The sequence below is a fragment of the Thermobia domestica genome, chromosome 16 (assembly GCF_964235325.1).
Source record: "Thermobia domestica chromosome 16, izTheDome1.hap1.1, whole genome shotgun sequence".
NCBI lineage: Eukaryota > Metazoa > Arthropoda > Insecta > Zygentoma > Lepismatidae > Thermobia > Thermobia domestica.
The window spans coordinates 74,147,868-74,161,488 of record NC_137469.1 but is presented as its reverse complement, the minus strand read 5'-3'; positions in this window follow the sequence as shown (position 1 = coordinate 74,161,488).

Genomic DNA, 13,621 nt, shown 5'->3' with positions numbered 1-13,621 from the left:
CAACCTTTTTACTGAATGATATGGATCCTTCTTCATTATTGGGTATTAGATCTATTTCTTCTTTATTACATCCAAGCTCTTTTATAAACAAGTGAGAGTCATATCCTGTTAAGTTATGTATGATCACTGGTACAAACTTTGGTACTTTAACTTTTAAATTGCAGTTATTACATAGTGGTGCTATAAATTTTCCTGTTATATGATCGTGATGCTTAACTTTATAATTTTCTTTAGTATACTCCTGCTTACAGTAATAACAACATTTAGATTCATTGAACTCTTTTCTCTGACTTTTTGTTAATGGTAATTCGTTATTTTGTTTGTATATGTTCGATATGTGTTTGGCTTCTTTTGTTAACAGTCTTATAAATTTAGTAGCAGCGTTCTTACCTCTATACAAAACAGGATTAGTTTTACTTCCATCGCTCTTTACTACATAATAACAAAATCCAGATGGCTTATGTTGTTGATATTTTTTCGTATATGGCTCGTTATCCGGATAACATTCTTCACAACCCATAACTTTATGTAGCAAACATTCAAAATCAGCATAAATCACAAATGGCATTTTCATTGTGTATTGGTAGTTTTTAAATTCAACACATTTACCTTCTTCAGGCATTATTATTTTTACTGGATCATTTAACGAACAATCTTGCTCATGTTTATTTAAAGCGTCTTGTGAGTAAAAGTATAACAAACATCACATAAATATTTTCGAGCTCTCCATTTAGTTAACTGTGCACATACTAGTCTGCTTAAATCCTTAATCCAACAATAGTGTGTTTTAACTTGGTCTTCATTTTGTTCTTTTATATATAATAAATTGACATGATTTTCTTGCTTGTTTTGTGTGTGATGTAGTATATAGATTGAATAGTCTTTATCATATGCATAAACATTTATAGAAATATTAAGTAATTTTTCAGCTCTTGGAATATCACTTAGTTTTACAGGATAATTGATGCCTTTTAATTTTTTTCCAAGTCTATAACAACATGCTTATACTTCGGTGGTCGTTGTGGATTTTTTTCAACAGGATGTAATGCAGAAGCGATTGAATATAAGAAACATTTTTCATCTTCGTTCTTTACATTTATGATTGCTTGTTTATTTTTAATTTTATCAGGTAATTCTATGTATGTTGATCCTCTATATGGTGTATATTTGGCGATTGCTAGTTGTAAAAAGTTAATGTTTATAAGAGCCCAGCCAGAACCTCTAGCTTGGAACTCATCCATTCTTGTTCTTAATCTTTGTTTCATCTTAGTTATTTCTCCTTTTAAATTACTTGATTGATATATTTCTTGGTTTTCAGTGTTAAAATAGAAGTTTTGAGTTTCTTTACCTTTCTTATATGTACAACTTATATAAAGATTAGCTTTCAATGAACTGTGTTTACTTAAGCTAATTTGTAATCTGTTTAATATAGCTTTAGATGTTGCAGTAATATATTGTTCAAGTGGATCTTGTGGTTTGTAATCTGTTGTAAATTCCCATGTTTCTAATCTTGATTTCATTGTCGTTTCTTTAAGTTTTACATCAATTGGTACTGATTCAGCTTTGATTTTTGGTTCTTCAATTACTTCTTGTTTAAATGGGAATATATCTCTAATCTGCCTTCTGCTTTGTTCATCATCATATTGTTTAAGAAGGTTTATTAGTTCTGCTTTTCTTAATCGGGAATATTTTTTGATTCCCTTTTCTTTACATTGTCGCCTTAACTCTATTACAGTAAATTTACTATAATCACTCATCTTATTTATTATATAGAAAATTCTACTACTCAATTTTTATCTTCGCCGGATTATTTCTATTCATTTTTTGTACTATTTTTAGTTCCATATATCTTAATACAACGCTTAACATTGTACACTCCTGCTATTGTCTACATATCACGCGTTGTATTAGAACACGACTTTGATGAGAATACCCCATCAAAGTCACATAAACACATATTAAAACTGAATCATTTTTGTAAGCTTACTCATCATCATCATCATAATCATCACTGCCATATTTATATTCATCATCACTATTCAAATCAGATGCTTTTTGTTGCATTATTAATAATTCTTTTTCCTTTAACAGTATTTGCTTCTCTACTAGTGCTGCTAAGAGTTTAAGATCATGATGAATAAGTTTAAGTCCATCATGTAATAAATCAAATTCTTTCTCCATATTTGTTATATAGAAAACCAACAAAAATGAAATAAATTTAAAATCTAAGAATAAAAAACAAACATGACTAGTGCTAAGGAAATATTATCTTACAAACCTGTATTTGATTGTGTATGTAAATATTTAGATATTGGTGGTTATAATGATGAAGACAAAATAAATTTTAGCATCTCCATAGGTATGTTAGATCATTTATTCAAGAAAGCCACTAAAGAAAACAACTCATTTCTTATACAAAACATTCTCTATGCAAATGTTATGAATTTGTCTGATGAGATATTAGATTCACTGACTAATGAACAATGGTTATCTATAGGTTATGATGATTATGAGGGGGAATATAACTATGATCACATTACAGAAGACTTCATACGTAAATATCTGCAGAAAGTTAATTTGAACGAAATATGTTTATGGAAAAAGTTATCGGAAGAGTTTATAAGAGAATTAGCTGATAAAGTTGATTGGGAGATTATTTCAGGAAGCCAAGACTTATCAGAAGACTTTATAAGAGAATTTGCAGATAGAGTTGATTGGAAAGAAGTATCGTATAACCAAAAACTATCTGAAGAATTTATTAATGAGTGTATAGATAAAGTTGATTTTGATGCTATATCTTATGGAAGCAAACTCTCTGAAGCCTTTATACGAGAACATGCAGATAAAGTTTCTTGGGGACGCTTATCTGGAACTCAACATTTATCAGAAAACCTTATAAGAGATTACGCTGACAAAGTAGATTGGGAAATAATTTCAATATTTCAAAATTTAACAGAAGGATTTATTGCAGAGTTCAAAGACAAAGTTCATTGGCATAACATTTCAATTTTTCAACACCTCTCTGTAGAGTTTATATATTTATTTAGACATTATGTAGACTGGAGAGTTATAATAAGAAAATACCGTAATAATCCTGATTTAGGTGGTATATTGAATTTAGCATTCGATGTTACAGCAGATGGTTTGTTTAATGTTTAACTAATTACATTTTATGACTATTATATCATAAAAGTCGTAACCTTAATTATTAAATATTAACCTTAATTATCTTTTATGATTATTATATCATAAAAGTTTTAACTTTAATTATTTATTATTAACCTTAATTATCAGATAATAACCTATCATATAAACAATCAATTTCTTTAATCAATTATTCTTCTGATAGTGGCGTCCAAAACTCATTACCCTTACCTTTACGAATATCTAGTTCTTGTTGCATTAGATTGAATAGCTTAATACTGTTAGGATCTCTAAACTTTTCACATATTATTACATGATTCGGATATTTTTCTTCTGCTTCATTAAGAGGTTTATATAGGCTTCTCTTCTGACATCTGATAGCATAATAAGGGAAAGGATCATTAGGTTTGTTTTTCTTATATATGATTAGACAATTATCTTTTAAATTATTGCTTGTATATGGTGCTGCGATTTGTTTTAAGCCCTCGTTTTGAATCTTTAATCTCTCCATTGTTTGTTCTATTTTTTCTACTTTTCTTTGCAACTCTTCTTGGTCTTCTTGAATTTGTTTAAAATTAGAAACGAAATAGTCTTCGATAATATCATAGCATTTGTCATAGAAGTCTTGTGATATCCATAAAGCAATAGCGAGAAATATCTTTTTATACATATATGTTCCTGATATTAGATTATTTATTTCGTTACCAGCTAGTTTTACTGTGTAAGATGAGTTTTTGAATTGGCCGGATTCCTGGGAACTTCGAATTTTGTTGTAGTAATCTAATAACTTTTTTGATCCTCTATTTTCTAACCAGTGATCAAACCTTTTTCCACCATCTTGACACAGTTTAGTAGCATTGAAATATCCTGTATTCTTATCTATAATGAATTTAAAATCACCAAAAATGCCATACCAATAATTACCTTTAATCTTTCATAGCAAATATCATTTAAACTATACGAGTTATCCATAGTACTTATATTTATTATATAGAAAATGTTGATTTTTAACTTCATTTTCGTTACCAGGACCCGTATTTGTTTGTTATTAACTTTGTATTGCTAATTTTTTGATAATTTCCGCAGCCGGTATACCGACCCTGGAAATATATGTTATGAGTTCTTATGAATTTTTATAATTAAAGGAAGCTAATTTTTCCTGCTCGTAACATATCTCATTCGAACTATCCTTTTATGGAATAATAACCATAAAAGAAAAACATTTATATTTACACTACAACATTACTTTTATCTATCCAACTATTATGTGAATCATCAAACCCTAGCCATTTAACGTATACTTTATCACCTTTCTTTCTTAACACCTTTTCCACCAAGTATTCATCTTTATGTTTCGTCTTTAATAGTTCTGGTTCGTAAAATCTACCTTGCACATCCTCTTCTTCTAAATCTTTAATTCTATATGTAGGTGGATTAGATGGAATAACTTCACTAATAACAAATACTTCTGTTGACCAATTAGGTGTATATCCTTTCTCAAATAACCCTTTCGATTTACTTATACGAACATGATCACCTAATTTGTATTTGGGTTTAACACGCCTATATTCTTTTTTATACACTTTTTCCAATATTGTTCGCTCATTCTTCTTATTAACTTCTACAGGTTTTAAACCAATTGTTCTATGTACTCTATTATTATACTCACTAACCAGTGTTGGTAATATCTCTATCCATTTATAATTTCCTTGTGTTGTGAACCGTTTCCACATGTTCTGCTTAAGTGTTCTATTAAATCTCTCAACAACAGAAGCTTTCTTACCACTATAGGTTGAGTAATGATTAATCTTATTTTCATCCATTAACTCCTTAAACTCTTTATTATAAAACTCTTTACCTTGATCAGTTTGTAAGTTACTAGGTTTTCTCGTTTTTAATATGGATTCGAATGCTTCTGTAACATTTTTCCCACTCTTATCTTTAACAGGAACAGCAAACGCATATTTCGAGAACACATCTATAATCGTTAGCAGATACTTATAACCTTTATTTAATTTAGAAACACCTTTTAATACTCCACTATCCATTTCAACAAGATCAGCTTGCCAAAGATCATCGATACCTTTTATAACTACACTTAATCTGTCAAAGTTTTTTCTAGATGGTTTGTGAATTTCTTCTATAATGTCTTCTCTAACACCTTTACCTTCTTCTAGTCAATCGGGCTTTTTAACGAATTGGGATTTATTAGTACCACATACAACACATATACCTTTCTTAACATATCTTCCATTCTTTGTTTGTTCAATTCTAATGGTATCTTTCTCCGTATCTGTTAACTTCTTACACTTAACACAATACATCATCATTATTTATTGTATAGAAAATCAACAAAAAAAATTTAAAATTTATCATTACCTAATACTATACTTTTAACATTATCATCATCATCACTTGATTCGTTTTCATCTTCTATTTCTACATACATAATAATCAATAATAACTTACCTTCTTTCAATTCAGAATCTTTAGATGGTCTAATTGTTAACTGATCATTTATATTAAAGTGTTGGAAAACTTTCAACTAAAACGTCATTTAAAAATAAGTCTATAAGATGTTTATTAAAACTCGATTCTATATGCATTAACCTACCTCTATAAAGAAATTTGCAGGCAGCAGCTAAATTATGTACAAAAAAGACTGGTTTCCCAAGATCATCTTCTGCCAATCGACATGGAACTTCAACAATTTCTTTTCTTGTAAGTAAATTAAACTCTTTTTTCACTGATTCAAGCTGTTCTAATGTTACAACATCTTGTTTATCAATAGCATTAGACACATTACCAAAAATATCCATATTTATTATATAGCAAACGTCTTTAGGAAAGCTCTCTTTCTATGTACATCACAACAAACAATAATTGACCTTCTTCTATAGCCGAATTTTTAGTTGGTTTAATCGTTATTATATCATTCTTCTTAAAACCAAAAGGTATATTTTCAATCAAAGTATCACCTAAATATATGTCTAAAAAATATTTATCCAAACTTAAGTCCATGTGCATTATTTTCCCATTATAGAGAAATTTATAACCGTTAGAGAGATTAAATATTCTAAAGATTGGCTCCTTAACGTTTTTAGCTCTTAATCGATATAGTAGAGGTACAGTTTCTTTCTGCATAATCAATTTAGTAGTATCCATCCTAATCTTTTGAAAATCCTCTTTATGTATGTGTCTTGTAACGTTTCTAATGCATCTTCAAATCGTTTTCTATCGTTCTCTAATTGGGTTTCTATTGATCTAAGTTGACTTACGCTAACAACATCATTTAAATTCTCCAACAATTTTAATTTTTCTTCACTAATATCAACATTATATTTTCTATCTTTAACATTACCAAATATATCCATACTCATTTATTATACAGAAAATGTTCATCCTAATTTTTCAAAACATTTCTTTAACATCTCTATTTGTTTAGATGAATGTTTAAAATCAATATCAACATGAACATCATGCTTTTTCAACACATAGTATAATACACATTTTAAGTTAATAAACAATACTCTTTTCGGATACAGTTCTTTAAAGGTTTTGTATAAGTTTTCGAAGTCCGTTATAAGTGTTTCTTCCATATGTCCTAAGTTTAATGGTTTTTGATCGGTAAGGTGATAGTGTATTAAATAAACATCATCATAATATTTTGTGTATTTGTTTTTCTTTAATACTTCTAGAACATCTTTTGTTGATATTAAATGTTTTGATATATCTCTAAATTCATCATTTAACACCTTGAACACCTCTTCAGGAATAATTCTATACTGTAAAGCTTGTAAACGAGATAACTGTAACTTAAATCTTTTTATAGTATCATACCATGGTTTTCTTACGCAAGCTCTCATTCCTTCACAAGTACTGTAAACAAAACCATTCATTACAGAACAATTATCACAAATATATGTACTCCTACTTTTTGTTAATGACTTACTACCACAATTACTGCATTTTAATGGTCTAGAACTATAATTTTTCAACAACTCCTTTAAGGTAATTATTGGATATAACTTTACCAACTCTTCTTCCGTATACAAAAATTTAGGTATTAACATTTTCCATAACTGAACAACTGTATATGCGTTGTTTTTATCTTTTAAGTCTATCTTACTAACATCCCGAAAATACCAATTAAAATAAAATCTAACTAGTGCATCTAGTTCATCCTCATTTTTCTCAAAATAATCTAAAAATCTATTGTGTATAGCTTCCATATTTATCTTAAAACAAAACTTTTATGAATATAAACCATAAAAGTACTTAAACTTAATAATATTTAATCATTTTTAATCATATACATAACATCACTAAAAGAATACCCTTGATTTAGAAGATTTAAAACCTTAACACAAAGATGACCACATATAACTGAACTAAAGTCTTGTATTCGTTCGTCATTGTAAAATAAGTTTTCGGTACCAAGATATTGTACTAGTTGTTTAGGAGGAACACCACCATAAGAATCAAACACGTACTTTATGTTGTTATCTTTCCAATAGCATATCCAATGAGTACCAATGTTTCCTGATTTATCAAAGTTAACTACACCACATTCATTTATATAGGGTTTTTGTGGAAGTTCATCACTCATAAATACGCCTCTAAATTGTTTTATCTTTAATTCTTTAACCAACCTCTCTATATCGAAGTTGGTCAATGGTTTTAGTTTTTTGATTTCTTTGGTTTACCTGCTCCCTGCTTTTCTTCCATAGCCATATTGTGTCTTTTTTGTTCTTCAAGTTCTTGTTTATTCTTCTTAGCATCCAGTACAGTTTTAATAATCGCTGCTGCACCACCTGCTAATGAGCCAACTGCTCCTAAAGCTGCTAAAATGGCAGGAATTGTAAAGATAAAACCACCCATATGCTCTTTCTTAATCTTTTTCATTTGTGCAGTAGTTAAAGTTAAATCCATTCCTCTACCTTCTTTAATTTTCTTGGCTTTAACGTTAAGTTGTTTCTTTGTTAATACATGATCAATATTTAAATCCTTTAGTTCGTTATAAGGAACACTAAACATACAACCTTTAATAGAACACATCTTCCTATTTATTTAAGAGAAAATCTTAGTTTGTAAAAATACAGTTGTTGTTGCTCCACCAAAATCAATTAAGGAATCATTCTCATCTTTTATCCTTATCTCAAAATTGTCAACCTTGTCTTTGGATATAGGGAAAAATAATGGATAAGTAGGCTCGTAAATAATACTATGTTTGAACTCAGCATCTGTTTTAAATGATGCTAAAATTCCTGTTTCCCTATGTGTATATTCTGTATCTTTAACAAACATGCCATCTCTATATTACAGTGAACATTTATAGTATCAAACGGATGAAACTTTGGCAACTTACTTCCAATATGTGTTTTGTTCTTTTCTAAAACTTCAAAAACATTAAACCTGAGGACAGTACCTATACTCCCAATTGTAACATCATTACTATCAGTTTCAATTTTAACTCTATTTCTTAAATGATCTTCTGATAATGTTATGTTGATGGATTGAGATTTTAAATATTCATTAAGTGATTTTAAATTATATTGCCCTTCTGGTATAAAAACTTGTCTATTACCATATGAGAAACTGTTTTTTTCTGTTGTTATGTTTGGAGTTAGATATGTACTGTAAAACCCAACTAGTCCTATACTTAAATAGTTGCTACTGTTGTCTAATTCGTAATGGAGTTTCTTCTTTAAAACAGAAGTATCACTCGTTAACTTAAATACCTTAGCCATTTATTATATAATAAATGAATGAGTTTGATTTACCTAGAGATATTCCAAGAGAGAAAGTAATCAAGTTAATAGATGTTATTCAAAAGTTAGAATACAGTTTAAAGAAGAAAAAGAGAAAACTACGAATTGTTAAATATGCATACTACACTTTGATCACGTTATCAGTCATACTTTCTGCAACAACTGGATTTATTAATATTTTTATACCTGTAACAATTTACTCAATATTAACAACGTCTCTTGCAACTGGAAGTGCTATAATAACAGGTTTGTCTTCTAAATTAAACATAAGCAAAAGAAAAGACGAATATAAAACCATTGTCACTTGTATTAACTCATTTAAAGAACAGTTAGAGATGATAATAACATTAAATGGTGAAATGGATAACGAATATATAAAAGATACGTTGCTTAAGATCAGAGAACAACTTAAAGATTAAGATCATAAAAAGTCGATTTTCTCTATAATAAATGAGTAAGAAAACTATTAATTGGGATGTAAAAGAGATGATAAAAGAAACAACAGTTAAGAAAAGAAATGGAGAGCTTATACCTGATGATATTCGTTGTCTTATCGTAGGTTCATCGGGGTGTGGTAAGACGTTTTTATTATTTAATTTTTTATTACAGCCAGGTTGGTTAAACAATAATTACTTCTATATATATTCTAAAAGCATGAATCAGCCAAAGTATGAGCAGTTAAAAGATCGATTTGAAAAGGCAGAACTAAAGTTTAAGAAACAAATAGCAACGTTCTTAAGCGGTAATGATTCTATTGTACCTATTGATGAATGTGAAAAATACTCTGTAGTAGTGTTTGACGATTACATTTTGGAAAATCAAGATACTGTTAGAAATTACTTTACAAGAGGTAGGCATAGACATTTAGACTGTTTCTATCTTGCACAAACATATTCAAAAGTACCTAAACAGCTTATAAGAGATAACGTTAACTTCCTATGCATATTCAGACAAGATGATACTAATCTTAAACATGTGTATAATGAGTTTGTTGGAGGAGATATGTCTTATGATAAATTTAAAGAGATATGTTCAAAATGTTGGCAAGAAGATTATGGTTTTATAGTAATTGATATGACAAGGAAGGTAAACAATGGTAAGTATAGGAACAAGATAAAACACTTCTTAAACGTTTGACTTTTTTCACGTTTATTTATGTTCTTTGACGTTTATTTATGTTCTTTGACGTTTATTGACGTTTGTTCGTTTTCTATATAATAAATGGATGAGAAAGATATTAATAAGAATATCAAGTTAAAGGAGTTCTTGATAAAGGGCTTCAAATCTTGGAAGAAAGAAAGAGCAGGTATATATGATAAATTTAAAACACAAGAACAACCTGTAATTGATGCTATTCAAAACTTAGGAAGTGAGATCAAAGAAGTAGCAGAACAAAATAAAAATCTAATAACTGAACTTGTTCCAGTTGTACATAAGACGGTTTCAATAGATCCTAGTCTACTAGAAACACCTAAAAAGATAACTTATGATAGTTCCCCAAGTAGTAGTGATACGCCTATAACGGGAGAAATAAAACAAATGAGAAAACAAATTAAAGACAAAGTTGAAGGAGTAGAGCCTTTAACAACAGCACAATCATTTGGTAAGATTGCAACGAAATATTATAGTAAAAGAAATGATAGTGTGTTTGGAATAAGAACTGTAGAAGAAGATGGAAAAATAATAAATAAAATAGGAAATTCTGAAGTTAAAGTGAATGGTGATGATTTGATAATTAATGGTAAAACTTATAAGGGAACAGAAGGTCTATGGGAATTGTTAACGATGAATACTAATAAAACCATTGAAGATTATGATGATGATGATTTTGAACAGTACAAGGAAATAATAATAGAATCAGATGCTGCCTTCCAAAAATATAATCGAGATAAAAAAGTAGCATCTAATAGAGGTTCTAAGTACATTAATATTATCAAGCCTATTTGGGATAATTATATTAAACCATCTTTACCTCCAACTCCTAAAAGGACTGGTGAAGGAATTAAACAATATACAGAGATACCTAAAGAATATATATGGATGGATGATGCGAGAAAGTTAATTGATCGGTTAATAGTTATAGATGGAGAAGAAAAGGCTGGTAATAATAACTTTTATAATGAGAAAGTAGGTATAGTGAGTATGATTAATAATAAGCTTTCACAATTTATTCCTAATGATCCAAAAGGTATAGGTTATTTGATTAAGATCTTAAATACATTACCACCACGATTCTGGAATGATAAGAAGCTTGGAAAAGGATTAGTAAATGATTTGATTAATAAACTCCCATTTGAATTACATTTTCCAGGATTTTCGTATTCTGGTCCCGGAACTAAGCTACAAGAAAGATTAGAAAGAGGTGATAAAGGTATTAACCCATTAGATGAGGCTTGTAAAGAACACGATATATACTACAGAGACAATAAAGATACAGAGTCAAGACATATTGCAGATAAGGAATTAGAAAATAAAGCATGGAAAAGAGCATTTAGTAGTGATGCGTCAATTGGTGAACGATTAGCTGCTTTTGGGGTTGGTACTGCTATGAATGCTAAGGTTAAGTTAGGATGGGGATTATAAGTTTATAATTGTTATTATGTATGATTCTTTTATGGGTATATCCCATAAAAGCGTTGTTTCAAGATTTTCTTTATAATAAATGGATAGTGTTGAGAGTTACGAGTTACAGAGTTTTAAAGCTAACACAAGAACATTTAATAATTTGAATGAAGCTAACAAAGATATTGGGTTTGATTTCGATGTGGGGGATGGCTTTATACATCCACACAAAGCAGATTGTCATATGACTTTTGAAGTTGTTGGTGCATCAGTCGGAGGAACATTTGGTGCAAATGATACTATAAAACTTGTAGATAACTTCTTACCATTCTTCTTTTCTCAAATTGAGGTTAGAAAGCATGGTGTTGTTATAGACAAGGTTGAGCTACCAGGAATAACATCTACAGCTATCGGAACATTAAAGATTTCCAAACCAGAAGTTGAATATCTAAAACAAGCAGGATTTGAAACAGATGATAAACTTGGTCTAAGAAAGGACTTTAGTGTTTTATATCCATTAAGATTAATTCCAGGCTTCTTAAGTGATTATAAAGAGGTTATGTGGAAAGGTGGATTGAGAATAACATTTACAAAAGCTAACAACAATAACGATGTCTTGTATAAATGGATTGGAACAGGAGCAGGTGCAGCAGCTCCTCATGATGGAAAAATAACAATAAAAAGTATGGAGATAAGAATGCCTATTGTTGAATACGAATCTAATTATGAAAACAAGTTAAAGTTGAATATTCTTAAAGAACCTAAAATCATGTTTTCATTCCATACTTATCAATGTGTTCAGAAGACTGTTGTAGGTTCTTTCTTGGAGTTTGATGTTACTACTCAATTTAATTCTAGACAATTTGATATGCCTGATTTCGTAGTTGTAATGTTCCAAACTGATAGAAGTGGCAAACAAACAGCAGATGCAAGTAAGTTTGATCATTGTAAGGTAAAGAATATCTATCTTAAGAATGGAAGGAATGAGGTATTTCCAAAAGAATCACGAAACTTAGATATTGCTAACAAGGATTATTTTAAGATGTACGAAGATTATACTGCATTTAAGAGAATAACATGTGGCAATACCGAAATGTACTATGATCCTAAAGAGTTTATAGATAACAGACCAATGTATGTGATTAATTGTAGTAAGAGGAAGAATGTATCGGTAAATGAGAGAACAAACATAAAGATTGTAGTAGACTTTGCAGAAGCTGTGGCTGCTAATACTATATGTTATGCGATTTTAATTGGACAAAAGAACTTTACATATGACCCTAAGAATGAGAAAGTAGTAGAAGAGTGTTAGATAGTTAAATGTATTAAAGTTTTTCCATAATCAAAATTGATAAAAAAAATGATTAAATATTTTTTGGTGAAGAGTGTTCGTTGATTTTCTATATAATAAATACGATGTCAAGTCATATTGAGCTTTTAAATAAACTTGGAAGTCTTGAACAAAAACAAGTTATTGGATTAAGAGAATTAGAATTAAATACAGAATATAAGATTGTGAAAATGGAAAAGATTAAAACTAAGTTTGGAAAGAGCATATTAATTGAGTGTGAGGAGTTCAAGGTTTTTCTTCCACCTAGATTTACAAAACACTTAACAGATAAAATGATTGATGAGATCGTTAAAGATGGAATAAAAATCGAATACACTGGTTTAAAAGATAATTATCCAACTGTTGAGTTCTGTATGTGAATGAGGATTGGTTTTAAGAATTTCTCATAAAACGAGCATTTTCCTTATAATAAATAAACTATGGCTAATTATTTGAATAAAAAAATGATGTTAAAGCATTGAGATTCCTTCGCATAGATGAGTTAGAAAAAGGTAAAGCGTACGAGATAACATTATGGAAATTGATTCAAACACAGCGTTATGGTCAAAGAGTTTTAGTACATTTAGATGAGAAATATAAGACGTTATTACCACAAAGATATAATGACGAAACTGAGCAAGTATTGAAAGATTTGAAAAAGAGTAAGCTGTTTGTTAAGTATGAAGGTTTGAAAGATTTAGATAATGGTTATAAAATACATCAGTTTTACTTTAGAAATGAATCCAAAAAATAAAACTTGTAATTTTAAGTATGTTTTAAGTGTATAAGTGGTTTTATGATTTCATTATCAAAA